Raw genomic sequence first — 13678 nt, forward strand, 5'->3', positions numbered from 1 at the left:
GAAAGGAAGGGAGGGGAAAAGGCCAGAGAAAAAAAATTGTGATAAAGCAAGGTTGTTTGTTTGTGTTTTTTTGGTACCAGGGATCCAACTCGGGTCCTTGCACTTGCGAGGCAGGCGACGGAACCACTGGGCTAAATCCCCGGCCCAAATTTACAAGGGTCAAAATTTTTTTTTTTTTTTGGTACCAGGGATTGAACTCGGGTCCTTGCACTTGTGAGGCAGGCGGCAGAACCACTGAGCTAAATCCCCGGCCCGGTTGTTTATTTTTTTAAAGATGGGGGCCAAGGGCCAAGGATTTACCTCAGTGGTGATGCACCTGCCTCACAAGTGCAAGGTCCTGAGTTCAATCCCTGGTACCAAGAAAAAAAAAAGATGGGGACAATAAGAATGCTTCACTTCTGGGGGGAATAACAGAGCAAAATGGAAAAACAGAAATAAACAAGAAGTGGGGTCCTTGGGAAGGAAATGTTGGAACCCAGAGCCCATTTGAAGGGTGGGAAGCTCTGCGTTTCTATGGGTGATATGGTAGAGATTTCAGTATTACATGTCTTTTCCTGGAAAGGATTTTTTTTTTTTGGTACCGGGGATCAAACTCAGGACCTTGCACTTTCGAGGCAGGCACCGGAACCACTGAGCTAAATCTCTGGCCCAGGAAAGGATAATTAATTATGGGAGGCTTATCATTTACACATGAGTCACAAAGGATAATGAAGCACACATTTCTACAGGACAATTAACAGAAGAGGTAACAAAATGAAAAGGGTGATGGCTAGAGCCATCAGGGAAGGGACACATAGAAAGTAGGGTGCAGCTAAGGCTTGGAGGGGTAAATTTGGACAGAGACAAAGAGAGATGGAACCCACACACAGTAGAAGTACAGAACAGGTCTGTGATGTCTGCTTAGGATGACAGTAAGAGACCTGCAGTGAAGGCCAAAGGGTCTAAAATGAGTGCTGGCAGCAGGAAATGAGGGTGGAGCCAGATGCACAATACTTGGTCTGATGTGATCAGGATACAATGAGTTACTAAAGGTTTTCACAAAATCTAGCAGCAAAACAGGACTGTTCAAGTTTTGGGAAACTTAAGACCAATCTATTGGTGGACTAGGACAGCATCAAAATACAGGAGGAGGAGGACTCAGACACAGTGAGTGGCAGACATGTGGGCACTGGGGCAGCATACTGGTAGTAAAGCTGCCACTACCTCCACTTCAGCGCCCAAATCCACAAATGGCTCCCCATCACCTCATCTAAGGGAACCAATGCAGACTGACTGTGTGCCCAGGGGAAGCTCATGAGAATGGAGACCAATTATGGTCCTACCAGATTCCTAGATTCCTGATCCCTTCCAGGCTTCATCTCAAGATATACAAGATGTGACTGAATAGTACAATGAATATTTAAATTTCAAAATTACATTAGAGTAAAAACACATTGCCATTTAATTCCCCTCAAAATACTGCCCCTTGCTTCAAACACACTTATCCTCTTGTTCTTGCCACTTTCTGAAGCAGTTCTGGAAGTCCTCTTTCCTGAGTGTCTTCACTTGTGCTGTTGTGGTTGCCTGGATGTCCTGAAACAGTTCAAAACGTTTACCCTTCATGGTCATATTGACTCTGAGGAAGAGCCAGAAATCGCATAGTGGCCTATCGGGTGAATACAGTGGATGAGGCCACACCCTAATATTTTTACGAGCCTGCTCTCCCACTGGCTGGCACTCAGCAGCATTCACTTTTTTTTTTTTTTTTTTTTTTTTGGTACTGGGGATCGAACTCGGGGCCTTGTACTTGCAAGGTAGGCAGTGGAACCACTGAGCTAAATCTCTGGCCCCACTGTATTTTTTAATCACACCACATAAAGATACCTATAAAAGAGGAGTTCCAGAACAAGAACAATGCTATCAGTGTTTTGAAGTGAGGGAGATTAATGGCAATATATCTTTTTTTGTAATAACTTTGTTTTTATGTTTTAAAAATTTGTTTTTCATTTAAACATTTACTGTGTAATATTTTGATCATGCCTTGTAAGCTTCTTCACAAAGCTAGTCTTTCTGTAACCTCATCTACACAAAGCCAGCTCTCTCCATGGCCCTAACCTCCTTCAAACTTCCCCACTCTTCCCCAACTTAAGTGTCCACCTGTCTCACTAACATTCTTGCCACCTCCTATCCCAAGGGAAAGAGTTCTCATGAGGGAAGATGCCACAGCAACATTTCTGTTCTGCTAACCTGCCTGTCCTCCTGGCATCCTAACTATCATAACCAAGCCACTTATGCTCAGAAAAAAAGGACTACTCCTAGGCACCTCCTACTCCTAGGCAGGGCATGGTGGCTCATCCTATAATCCCAGCATTCTGGGAAGCTGAAACAGGAAGACTGCAAGTCTGAGCCCAGCCTGGCCCACTTAGTGACTCAGTGAGACCCTGTGTCAAAATAACAAACAGAAAAAAAGCCTGGAAATGTAACTCAGTGTAAAAAGCTCTAGGTTCAATACTCAGTACTAAAGAAAAACAAATAAAAAAAAAACCCTGCTCCTCCAGGGCCATGTGTGGCAGCCACAGTCAGGTACGCACTCTCAGCTGAGCTCATGGTATACTCGGCCCTCAACCCACCTCCTATGCTCTCCTCTCAGAGCACAGCCCATCTCAGCACACGCCTGAGTCTCCTGTGCCTGAGTCTCCTGTGCCTGAGTCTCCTGTGAACTCACTGCACCTGCACCTTTCCCTGGCCACAGGCACGCTCCTGGGCCTCCGCCCTTTCCTGTACCCAGCTGAGGCCCATAAGTCTACACTGCTCTCACTCCCTGCAACCTTCCCTGCCTTCTGGCTGGTTCCTGCTCAGCATCCCCCGCCCCCACCCTGTACCAGGGATGGAACTCAGGACCTGGCACTTGCCAGGTGGGCGTGGCACCACTGAGCTAAATCCCCAGCCCATCGCCCATTGTCCTCAGCATTTAAATGGCCTCACTTCCCTCCTAGGGGATTTAAGAAATGAAACAAAGCCACGTGTGGTGTCACACACCTGTGATCCTAGCACTCAGGAGGCTGAGGCAGGAGGATCGCTTCAAGTTTGAGGTCAACCTGGGCTACACAGTGAGAACCTGTCTCAAAAAAAAAAAAACAAAACAGAGCCAGGGATTTAGCTCAGTGGTTTTGCTGCCTGCTGCCCAAGCATAAGGACCTGAGTTCGATCCCCCGTACCAAAATAAAACAAACAAAAAACAGGGAGAGGGGGAGGACAAAAGAAATGAAACAAAATCTTCTTCAGGTAGCAATTTTTAATTTTAAAAATTCTAAAAGACCTGTGATCAGCCAGGCATAGTAGTGGTACATGTCTGTAATCCCAGCATTCAGGCTGCTGAGGCAGAAGGATTGTTATGATTTTGAGACCAGCCAGAGCTGGGCTACATAGTGGCTTCAAGGCCAGCCTGAAATTTGTGAGACCCTGTCTCAAAAACAAACGAGCAAACTGTGATGGCCCATGCTTGTAATCCCAGCAGTCTGGAGGCTAAGAAAGGAAAATCACAAGTTCGAGCCTTATTCATTTAGCAAGATCCTATCTCAAAATTTAAAAAAAATTTTTTAAAGGGCCAGGGATGTACCTCAGTGGGAAAGGCCTTGAGTTCAATTCTCAGTAATGCAAAACAAATAAAATGAAAATAAAAATTCTACATTAGGGCAGATCCAATGATGCATGCTGTAATCCCAGCCACTTAGAAGGCTGAGGCAAGAGGATGACAAGTTTGAGGTCAGCCTAGGCAACTAAGACCTTCCCCCCCAAAAAAAATTTAAAAGAGTTAGGGTGTAGATCAGTAGTAGAGCACTTATCTAGCAGGTGCACGGTTCTGAGTCCAATCCCCAGTATTGACAAAAAATATATAAATCACAGAATACGGTACTGCAAAGCCTCAAATAGAGGAAGGAATTAAGATTCCCACCACAAAAGGTTCAGCAACACCAATACTGACGGCATTTTCCCAGCATTCCAGTTCCCTCAGCAGTGGGCTGCCCTGATGGCACTTGTCTGCCACCTCCCTGGTCTTAAGTCCTGACTTACTCAGACCTAGTGGCTGGACAATCTGGCAGCAAGTTTCTTAAACAAAAACTATTTCAGGCTGGACGCATACCTAGATGGGACAGCACCAGCCACTTCACTTAACAACAAATTAGTGAACAGAAAAGGCTGCTTAGTTCTCAGGTTTTCATGTCCCCAATCTGTTCTTTGCTGTGCCCAAAGCAGCCAGGCTTTGGCCCCAGACACTACAGCTCGGACACTGCTCTGCCAAGAATTTCGGCTTTCTGGTTTCCAAGAACACAATCCTGACACTGACACACCAAGCTCCTCCACAGCATGAAAAGCAGATGGTTCCCTGCTGCTCACACACAGGATCCTCCTTGGCTCCCCACACCTACTTTCCCGGTCACCTCCTTGCTGGCCCCTGCCCTCTGCGCCCAGCCCTCTAGGCCTACTTCTCTCTTATCCATGCTCCCCACATGGCTTCAGTTCTCCCATGATAGCAACCTAACACCCCACATCCTGGGGGTCAGACTTGCTCTCTAGTGCAGAGCGGCCACCTCCACTGCTCCCACAGGTGACCAGCACAGCCCGACACAGCCACTCCCTCGCCCCCCAGCCTGCTCTCGCTGGCCCCCAGAGGCCCCCATTTCTGGAAGTCAGCTGTCACCAGGATGCCCCCTTTCTCACCTCCTCTACCCGGTCACTCATCAAGCCTGGCGCGGCCACACCCTAAGTCCCACAGGTCATCTACTTCACTCCACCTCCTGCCAAACCTAAGGACTGAGGCCACCGCATCCCTCCCAGACTCGGGCAGTGGCTTCCGGGCAGGACGCCCGACCTCCTCCTCCTCGCACTTTTCCCCCACAGCCTGGTCTCCACACAGGGGCCGAGCAGGTCTTCTGCCTCGGGAGCCTTATTTCACAGCCCTGCTTCTGGCCCCGCCACAACTCTCGACCGAGTGAGAGCTCCTCACAGAGACAAGCTCCTTCCCAGCCTGCTTCTCATCCAGGCCTTGGCTCTTCTGTGCCCGCCCCGCGGCTCCTCGCACTCAGACTCCCTCAGACTCGCAGCTTCACCGTCCCTCCTCCCAGGACAGCACACACTGTCCCTCCGATCATCGCCACAGCTCCTGCCACCCTCCTGCAGACACAGATAATGTCCTCGCTCACAGCCTACTGGACATCTACGTGACATCAGCGTGGCCGAGTGGCTCCTCTGTGATGGCCCATGCCGCCTGCCCTCGTCCCCATGCACAACTCTCCACACGGCGAGCACAGCCGCCCGGGAAGCCCGGGCTGGGGTGCAGTTAGGTGTGAAAGCCTCTCGGCCGGAGGACTCCGGGCAAGTTTCTGCAGCACTATGTCAGGCTTCCCACTGCTCTACAGGCTCGGAACCTCTACCTCATGGGCTGCGGCAAACACTAAACCCGACAAGGCAGGAAGGACAGGCCCCTGGCCTGCAGCAGCACCCAGGCATGGTGGTTATTCTCCCACCACGATGGACTCTGAGCCGGGCAGCAGCTACAGCTTGTCCCCAGTTTCCCAGCATTCGCCACGGGTACCCAGGAAACATGCTGATGACTGAGAACAGACAACAGAGGGGATGCGACACCCAAATGCCTCCAAGTATGTTTGTAAAAACTCAGTATTTTAAAAAATTATTTATTTTGGGGGGGTTTGAGACAGGGTCTCAATTTGTAGTTCAGGCTGGCCTTGAACTCACGGCGATCCTCCTGCCTCAGCCTCCAGAGTGCTTTGATAACAAGCGTGTGGCACCACACCTGGGAAATTTTTTTTTTTATCCTATTATTGGTACATTTTAGGTGTACAGTATAATGATACTCATCATTGGAGATATGCACCTTTACATACTCTCTTGGTTCTTATTTCTTCCCCCTTCCCGTTCTCCCTTGAACCCCTCCATGGAAACTATTTTTATACGTGGTTACAACATGCCACATACTTCCTTGGTATATGACTAATCTAATCCTCAGAAACCCCATTAGGTAGATATTAACATTATTTCCATTTCTTTCAGGAAAATGAGGTATAGTTTAGGTGAAGTTACTATTCCAACATCCTCTAATCCTAGTCAGGAACAGGGTCAGGATTCAGACCCTGCCAGTCTAGCACTACAACCCTCCATTTATTGCTACTTAAAGCAACAACAAACAGGTGAGCAAAGACAGGACAACTGTGAGAAAGGAATTAAAGCTCATCTCCTAGCAGAAAAAAAAGAGTTGCAAAGATGGCGCGCGCGCGCACACACACACACACACACACAATCCTAAAAACAGATGTGTTTCAAGGTGGAATAAATGATATTTAAAAGCTCAGGGTGGGCCGAGGAGTTAGGTCAGTGGTGCCATCGCCTGCCTCACAAGGGCAAGGTCCTGAGTTCGATCCCCGATACAAAAAAGAAAAAAAAAGCTCAGGGTGTTACATTAAAAAAAAAAAGGAGAGAACACCTGCCATCTATTCGTATTATGATGTTGTGGAATTGTAATTACAGCATTTTTTGGTTGCACTGCATGTACACATGTAAAGCAGGTCCTTTTTACACAGACAAACCAGGTGGTTGTGTTTTAGCTCTATTAACATAAAGTTATATGTTCAGTAAGCATATGTTCTACCTTATTAAATAGTCCTTGAAAAACAAAATTTTAATGGTTTAATAATTTCCTATGGATGTAGGGCCAGGGATTTAGCTCAGTGGTTCCACTGCCTGCCCCGAAAGTGCAAGGACCCGAGTTCAATCCGATACCAAAAAAAAAATTTCCTATGGATGTATTTTAAATTAACCAACAGTTCCCCATTAAACATTTGCATATTAAATGTTATACTAATATAAATAACACTTAAATAATTTAAGAATTTGGAAGGATCTGTTTCCTAAGTATAAATTGCTAAGTAAAATCAAGAACTTTTCATGTATTTGAAATAGCTTTGCTAAAATGTCCCCTCAAAAGTTTTCTTGTAGTGGCTAGGAAGCTAGTGAACTAAGTAGACAGAGACAAGGAAATTGAGAAAGCTGCAAGTATAAAGTGGCAAAGACAGATACAGAGGTACAAGCCAGGTGTGGTATCCCACCCCAGTAATCCCAGCACTTGGGATGCTGAGGCAGGAGGATCATCAGGAGTTTGAGGCCAGCCTGAACTACACAGCAAGACCCTGCCTCAGAAAACAAAAAAAAAAGTAGGACTAAAAAGACGTCTAGGGCCAGGGATTTAGCTCAGTGGTGCTGGTGCCTGCTTTACAAGCACAAGGTCCAGAGTTTGACCCTCCCCCCATACAAAAAAAAAACAAAAAAAAACGATGCCTGAAGACTGAAAACTAAGGACCTGGGGTCATTAGGTGAAATAACAGATTGGGGGGGGGGTATTTATTTTCAAGCTTATGAACTTTATGTTTTTGTAAAATATCCAACTCAGACTACAGTGAGAAGCAGCAAAATGAGCTGGAGGCTCTGGAGTCTATCTACCCCGACTCCTTCACAGTATTATCAGAAAATCCACTCAGCTTCACCATCACTGAGACATCTGAGGCTGGAGTAAATGATGAAACTGTCCAGACTACCCTCAAGTTTACATAGTGAAAAATACCCAGATGAAGCTCCTCTTTATGAAATATTTTCCCAGGAAAACCTAGAAGATAATGATGTCACAGACATTTAAAAATTATTAGCATTACAGGCTGAGGAAAATCTTCGTGTGGTTATGATCTTTACTCTAGTGACAGCAGTGCAAGAAAAATTAAATGAAAAAGTAGATCAGATAAAAACGAGAAGACAGGAAGAAAAGAAACTAAAAGAAAAAGAAGCAGAGAAGCAATTATTCCACGGCACCCCTGTTACAATTGAGAATTTCTTATGTTGGAAAGCCAAGTTTGATGCAGAACTCTTGGAAATTACAAAGAAACGGATAAAAGAAGAAGAGCAAGCAGGAAAAAATAAACTAAGTGGCAAACAGCTGTTTGAAACCGATCATAATCTTGACACATCTGATATCCAGTTCTTGGAGGATGCTGGAAATAATGTGGAAGTAGATGAGTCTTTGTTCCAGGAACTGGATGACTTGGAGCTGGAGAATGTTGAGGATGACCCAGACTACAAGGCCAGACTCCCTGCTGGCCCAGGGAGTGGCTCAGAGGACTGATGCACCATCTCCAGAGAGCTCCACAGACACAGCATCTGCGGCTGTGCTGAGAGGCTTTTAATTTTCCTTTCTTTTTTTTCTAAGAAAAAATAACTCTCAGGAGAATATTCTTCTGATAACAATCACCATTGAACTTAATAAACTGACCATAAAACTTCAAAAAGAAAAATATCCAACTCAATCCCTTTATCACCATTTTTTTCAAATTACTGTTCTCTCCTAGTTTCCATGAAATTGGTTTTTGTTTTGTTTTGTTTTTTGTGGGGATTTTTGGTACTGGGGATCGAACTCGGGTCCTTGCGCTTGCAAGGCAGGTGGCGGAAGCACTGAGCTAAATCCCCAGCCCACCATGAAATTGTTTTTATGCCGCTAATAGCGGCAGTCCTTGAGAATAAAGTTTTGCGGAGTAAGCTACGTATTTTGAGGGTTTAACAGTATCCAATAGTGAGTGCAATAAATGTTAAATTTATTGATTTATTGATTTTTGGTTTTTTTGAAACAGGGTCTCATTATGTAGTCCAGGCTGGCCTCCAACTCGTGACAATCCTCCTGCCTCAGCCTCCCCAGAGCTGGGATTACAGGCACGCACCACCATGCCTGGCAATAAATGTTAAATTGAAACCTAAAAAAAAAACCTCAAGGGCCAGGGATTTAGCTCAGTGGTGTCACAACCTGTCTCACAAAGTGCAAGGACTTGAGTTCAATCCCTGGTATAAAAAAAAAAAAAAAAAAAAAAGATATGTGGATCAATGGAACAGAAGATTTGCCACATACTGTCTTAGTATACAACTAATCTGATTCAGATGCCCAGCTTCAATGATGTTTTAATTTGCATTTCTTTAATAGCCAGAGATGTTCAGCATTTTTTTCATGTATTTATTGGTCATTTGCACTTCTGAGAAATTTCTATTCATTTCAGTTACCCATGTTTTGACCTGGTCATTTATTTTGGAGGTCTGATTTTTTTTTTTTAATACCGGGGATTGAACTCAGGATCTTGCACTTGCAAGGCAGGTGCGGTGCCACTGAACTAAATCCCCCACTTGAGGTCTGATTTTTCTAAGTTCTTTGTATATTCTAGGTATTAGTCCTTTGTCAGGAATAGCTAGCAAATTTTTTTTTTCTCATTCTATAGGTTGTTTCTTCACTCTCTTGGCTGTTTCCTGTGCTGTGCAGAAGCTTTTTCTTTTATTTTTTTTTGGTTCCCAGGATCGAACTCGGGTCCTTGCCTTTGCACAGCAGATGGCAAAACCACTGAGCTAAATCTCCAGCTCATGTGCAGAAGCTTTTTAATTTGCTATAACGCCATTTGATACTTGATGTTATTTCTTTTGTAATTGGGATTCCATTCAGAAAGTCCTTTCCTGTGCTATGCCTTTAAGAGTTTTATCTATTTTTTCTTCCAGCAGATTAAGTTTCTGCTTTAATATTTTTATTTTACTAATGACTTACAGGTGGTGCACATCTGTAATCCCAGCACCTGGGAGGCTGAGGCAGAAGGATCGCCCCAAGTTTGGAGACCAGCCTGGGCTACATACTGAGTACACAGCAAGACCTTGACTCAAAAAAATAAGTAAATAAAAAGAGGTTCTATCTTACTTCAGAAAGAACAACTATCATCAAAATATCAAACAATAACAAGTGCTGGTGAGGCTGCAACAAATAAAAGGAACCTTTCTACATTACTGGTGAGAACATAAACTGGTACAACCACTATGGAAATCAGTATGGAGAGCCCTCAAAAAACAAAAACTAGAAATTCCATTCAACCAACTATTCCCCTTCTAGGCATCTTCCCGAAAGAGTTAATGACATCATATTCATGTTTATAGCAGCACAATTCATTATAGCTAAATCTTTTTTTTTTCCAGTAGCAGGGATTGAACTCAGGACCTTGCACAGCGCCACTGAGCTAAATCCCTGGCTATAGCTAAATATTAAAGCAATCTATATGTCCATCAATGGATGAATAAAGAAAATGTGGTATTTGTACATAATAGACTACTACTCTGCCATAAAGAAAGATAAATTTGAGTCATTGGTAGAAAAATAGATTCACTTTGAGACCACAATGTTAAGTGAAATAAATCAGGCACATGAGCTTAAATATCACATAATTTCTCTTGCACAAGAAACTCTAAGCATAAAGTTCAAAAGAACAGGTAGTAGGATACAGGGAGATAGATCTTTCACAAATGAGAAGGAGATCCAGAAATGGAGGAAGGGAAAGGGAGGAGAGGGGAAGGGGAATAAAAAGCATCACGATCTGCCTGGGATTTAGCTCAGTGGTTCAAACACCTGCCTTGCAAGCGCAAGGTCCCAAATTCGATCCCGGTACCCCCCCCCCAAAAAGAATCAAGATATAGTAAGTGCATGTACCTGCTTCCTAAGATAAATATAAACACTATGTACTGCAAATGTACTAGAGGGACACCCTCAGTGTGAAGGCCCTGCATTCAATCTCCAGTGCTGAGAGAGAGAGAGAGAGAGAGAGAGAGAGAGAGAGAGAGAGCCCAGGGTGATAGGAACAAGAAAAAACTTGTTGACCTTGTGCTCATCATGATCTCCAAGAAACTGAAGAGGTGCTGGCAGAAAGGCAGACAGCTTAAAATAAACAAGGAAGGAAAGGGAGGCACTCCCCACCCACCTACTCCAGGAGGTTTGACAGCAAAATCAAAGAAAGCTTGACTGCAAAGGAAGTAAAGCCAGTAAGGAAGACATTGAAGATGTCACACTCAAAGAAATAAAACAGCCTCTGTAAATTATTATATATATATTTTTTGGTACCGGGGATCGAACTCAGGACTTCGTGCTTGTGAGGCAGGCGCAGCGCCACCGAGCTAAATCCCTGGCCCTGTAAATTCTTTATAAAGAATTTATATGCTTTTAGGCCCGGGGATTTAGCTCAGTGGTTTTGCCGCCTGCTGCGCAAGCGCAAGGACGAGTTCAATCCCTGGTACCAAAAAAGAAAAGAAAAAGATTTTATATGCTTTTAATTCTTGAAAATAACGGTAATATTCTTTAAGAAAAATAACTTCTGCTGAACAACCTTAGGACTGGGGCTGCTGCTGCTCAGCTGTGCTCACACCAACTCCAGCAAGCACTAACATCCTGAGGTACAGCATTAGAGGTGGGATGCTGGTCACAAGAGGAGGTAAGTAAAGGTGAATTAACACATTTCCCGAGCATGCCTCAACAGAACCATCTGGGAGTCCTGCTTTACAGCAACAGATTCGCTGGGCGTAGTGGCTACACACCTATGATCCCGATACTCTGAAAGGCCGAGGCAGGAAGATCACAAGTTCAGCTCAGCCTGGGCAACTTCAGAACTTAGCAGGACCCCATCTCAAAAAATAAGGGGGGCCACACCTGTCTCACAAAGCGCAAGGACCCGAGTTCGTTCGCTGGTACCAAAAATAAAAATAAATAACGAGGGCTGCCAGGAGTGGTGGTGTAGGCTTGTAATCCCAGCACTCGGTAGGCTGAGACAGGAGGTTTGCCCCTAGGTCAAGGCCAGCCTAACTGGATAGTGAGACTGTTTCAAAAACAAAACCTAAATAACAATAACAACAACAACAACAACAACAACAACAAGGGCCGGGGATATAGATCAGTGTGAAGGTCTTGGGTTCAGTTAACAAATCCAAGGATCCAACAGGCCCAGACTGCTGTATTTTTCAACGAGTGCAACAGATCAAGAGTTATAAAAACGAATAGAATCGGGCCGGGGATTTAGCTCAGTGGTTCTGCTCCCTGCCTCACAAGCACAAGATCCGAGTTCGATCTCCGGTACCAAAAAAGAAAACAACAACAACAAAAAACTAATAAAATCTCTACCACAGTGAAGAGGACGCTTCGATCTGTCTCCCCGCCTCTCCTCCCCCACACAGTTCCCTTCACAGCGTGCTTTCCTGCAGGTGCGAAATGCGCTTGAAGACTGCTGACCCGAACCCAAGTAGCAAGCACAACAGTCCCAAAGTGTCACACATTAAGAAGAAAGCCCGCTCCCCCGGCCCAGGCCTTGCTGGTGGCTTCTTCCCCTGGACTCTGCCGCAGTCTAAGAGTCCGCAGAGCGCGGTGCACCGCACGTTCCCAGGCGGGAAAACAACTCCCCCTGCAGGGTCTGAGGGCCCAGGAGCCGGCCAGCAGCGAGGTTCCCGGGGCACAGCCGGTGGGCAGGCGCGGGTCCCCGAGGCCTGACAGCTCGCGGGACCGAGTCCTAGCGCCAGGACGCCCCTGCCCGAGAGGAGGCGGCGGAACCGACACGGTCAAGGGACACCGGGGACCCCGAGGACAGAGGGGAGCGCAAGGCGGGGACGCCCAAGATCCGGGACGCCGAGGCCGCGCGGACACGGAGGCCACACGGCCCGCAGCTCGCTCCTTACCTCCCCGGGCGCGGACTCCGCTCTGAGACACCCTGGCGAGAGCGACGCACACTCCGCGCTCAGAGGCGCCCTGGCGGGAGCGAGGCACACACCACCGTCGCCGGGGGTCGTGGCGGACCGGAAAAGGGTTCACAGGACATGGGAAGGAGGAGCAAGGAGGAAAGAAAAGTTCCCGAGCACGGCGACCTTCCGCGCTTTACGGCCGGCAAGGGTACGGCGAGTGCGCACGCGCGTGACGTCACGCGAATCCCCGCCCCCGCCACGTGGACTTGTTTGGGGCTCGCGAGGCTCCGCCCCCGGGGCACCTCAGTGTCAGCCTCAGCCTCATCCTCAGTTTGAGTCTGACTGAGGCGGCTTAAAGCTGGGGCTTCCAAAGCAGGTCTCTCCAAGTGGAGCTGACGTCGCAGCTGAGCAGTGGGCCCCGGGACAGCGAGGGTGGCGTGGGAGACCTCTCTACTACGAGTCGCCGCCCGACCTTACTTCTTGTTCCTTCCCGGCTTGTAACTACTCCGGAGGAGGCGGAATCATTCACTGGAGCCTCAGAGGAGTCCCCTGCCGCCACCATCGCCCCACTGTCAGGTCGCCCAGCTGTCTTTCCTTCGGAGGGCTCGTCACTACCTCAAGTATAAGTGCTGGCTGCCTTTCCCACGGACGTGAGCCCAGCCCTCTGACATCTGACGACAGAACCTCAGTGACACACGCAGTTGTATTCTCTGCACCTCAGCCGGTGCCTGGCCTTTCTCCCAGTGCGTCCTTCCTGGAAAGGACCCGACCATCCTGATGGAGAGGCCACCACCGCACCGTGGGCCATGCTCTCAGGTCCCATTCTTTGGAATGCAGCCCGTCTTACCCCACACACCAGTCATGAGTGTTATTGCTGGCCGCCTGTACCCAGGCACTGTGCTGAGTGATGGGGTACAGCAGGACACAGGGAAGTGAGGGATTCTGCCCTTAGTGACAAGCCCAGGGACTCTGGGGACCTTAGCAACGCCACTCACTGGCTGGCGGACTTACACTCCACACCCAGAAGACTCAGATTCTTCTCCCGACTCTTCTGATCCATGAAAGTTCAAGGCATCTGGGTCCTGTGCTAGATGAATCCTTTCATATTTTAACCAGTGTTTTC

General features: G+C 47.0%; 1 protein-coding gene across 2 annotated transcripts in view; it reads right to left on the reverse strand.

The window, feature by feature from the left end:
- The window catches only part of Pdpr (pyruvate dehydrogenase phosphatase regulatory subunit), a 50781-nt gene extending 38041 nt beyond the window's left edge, over nucleotides 1–12740 (reverse strand). For both annotated transcript variants that reach the window (XM_004842858.4, XM_004842857.4), the window contains exon 1: nucleotides 12553–12740. The gene's annotated coding sequence lies outside the window, so the exon portion shown is untranslated. The remainder of the gene's footprint in view (nucleotides 1–12552) is intronic.
- Nucleotides 12741–13678: the final 938 nt, after the last annotated feature.

This window comes from Heterocephalus glaber, unplaced genomic scaffold (genome assembly GCF_053883595.1).
Source record: "Heterocephalus glaber isolate CG9 unplaced genomic scaffold, H.glaber_assembly_v1.0 deba00000071, whole genome shotgun sequence".
Taxonomy (NCBI): domain Eukaryota; kingdom Metazoa; phylum Chordata; class Mammalia; order Rodentia; family Bathyergidae; genus Heterocephalus; species Heterocephalus glaber.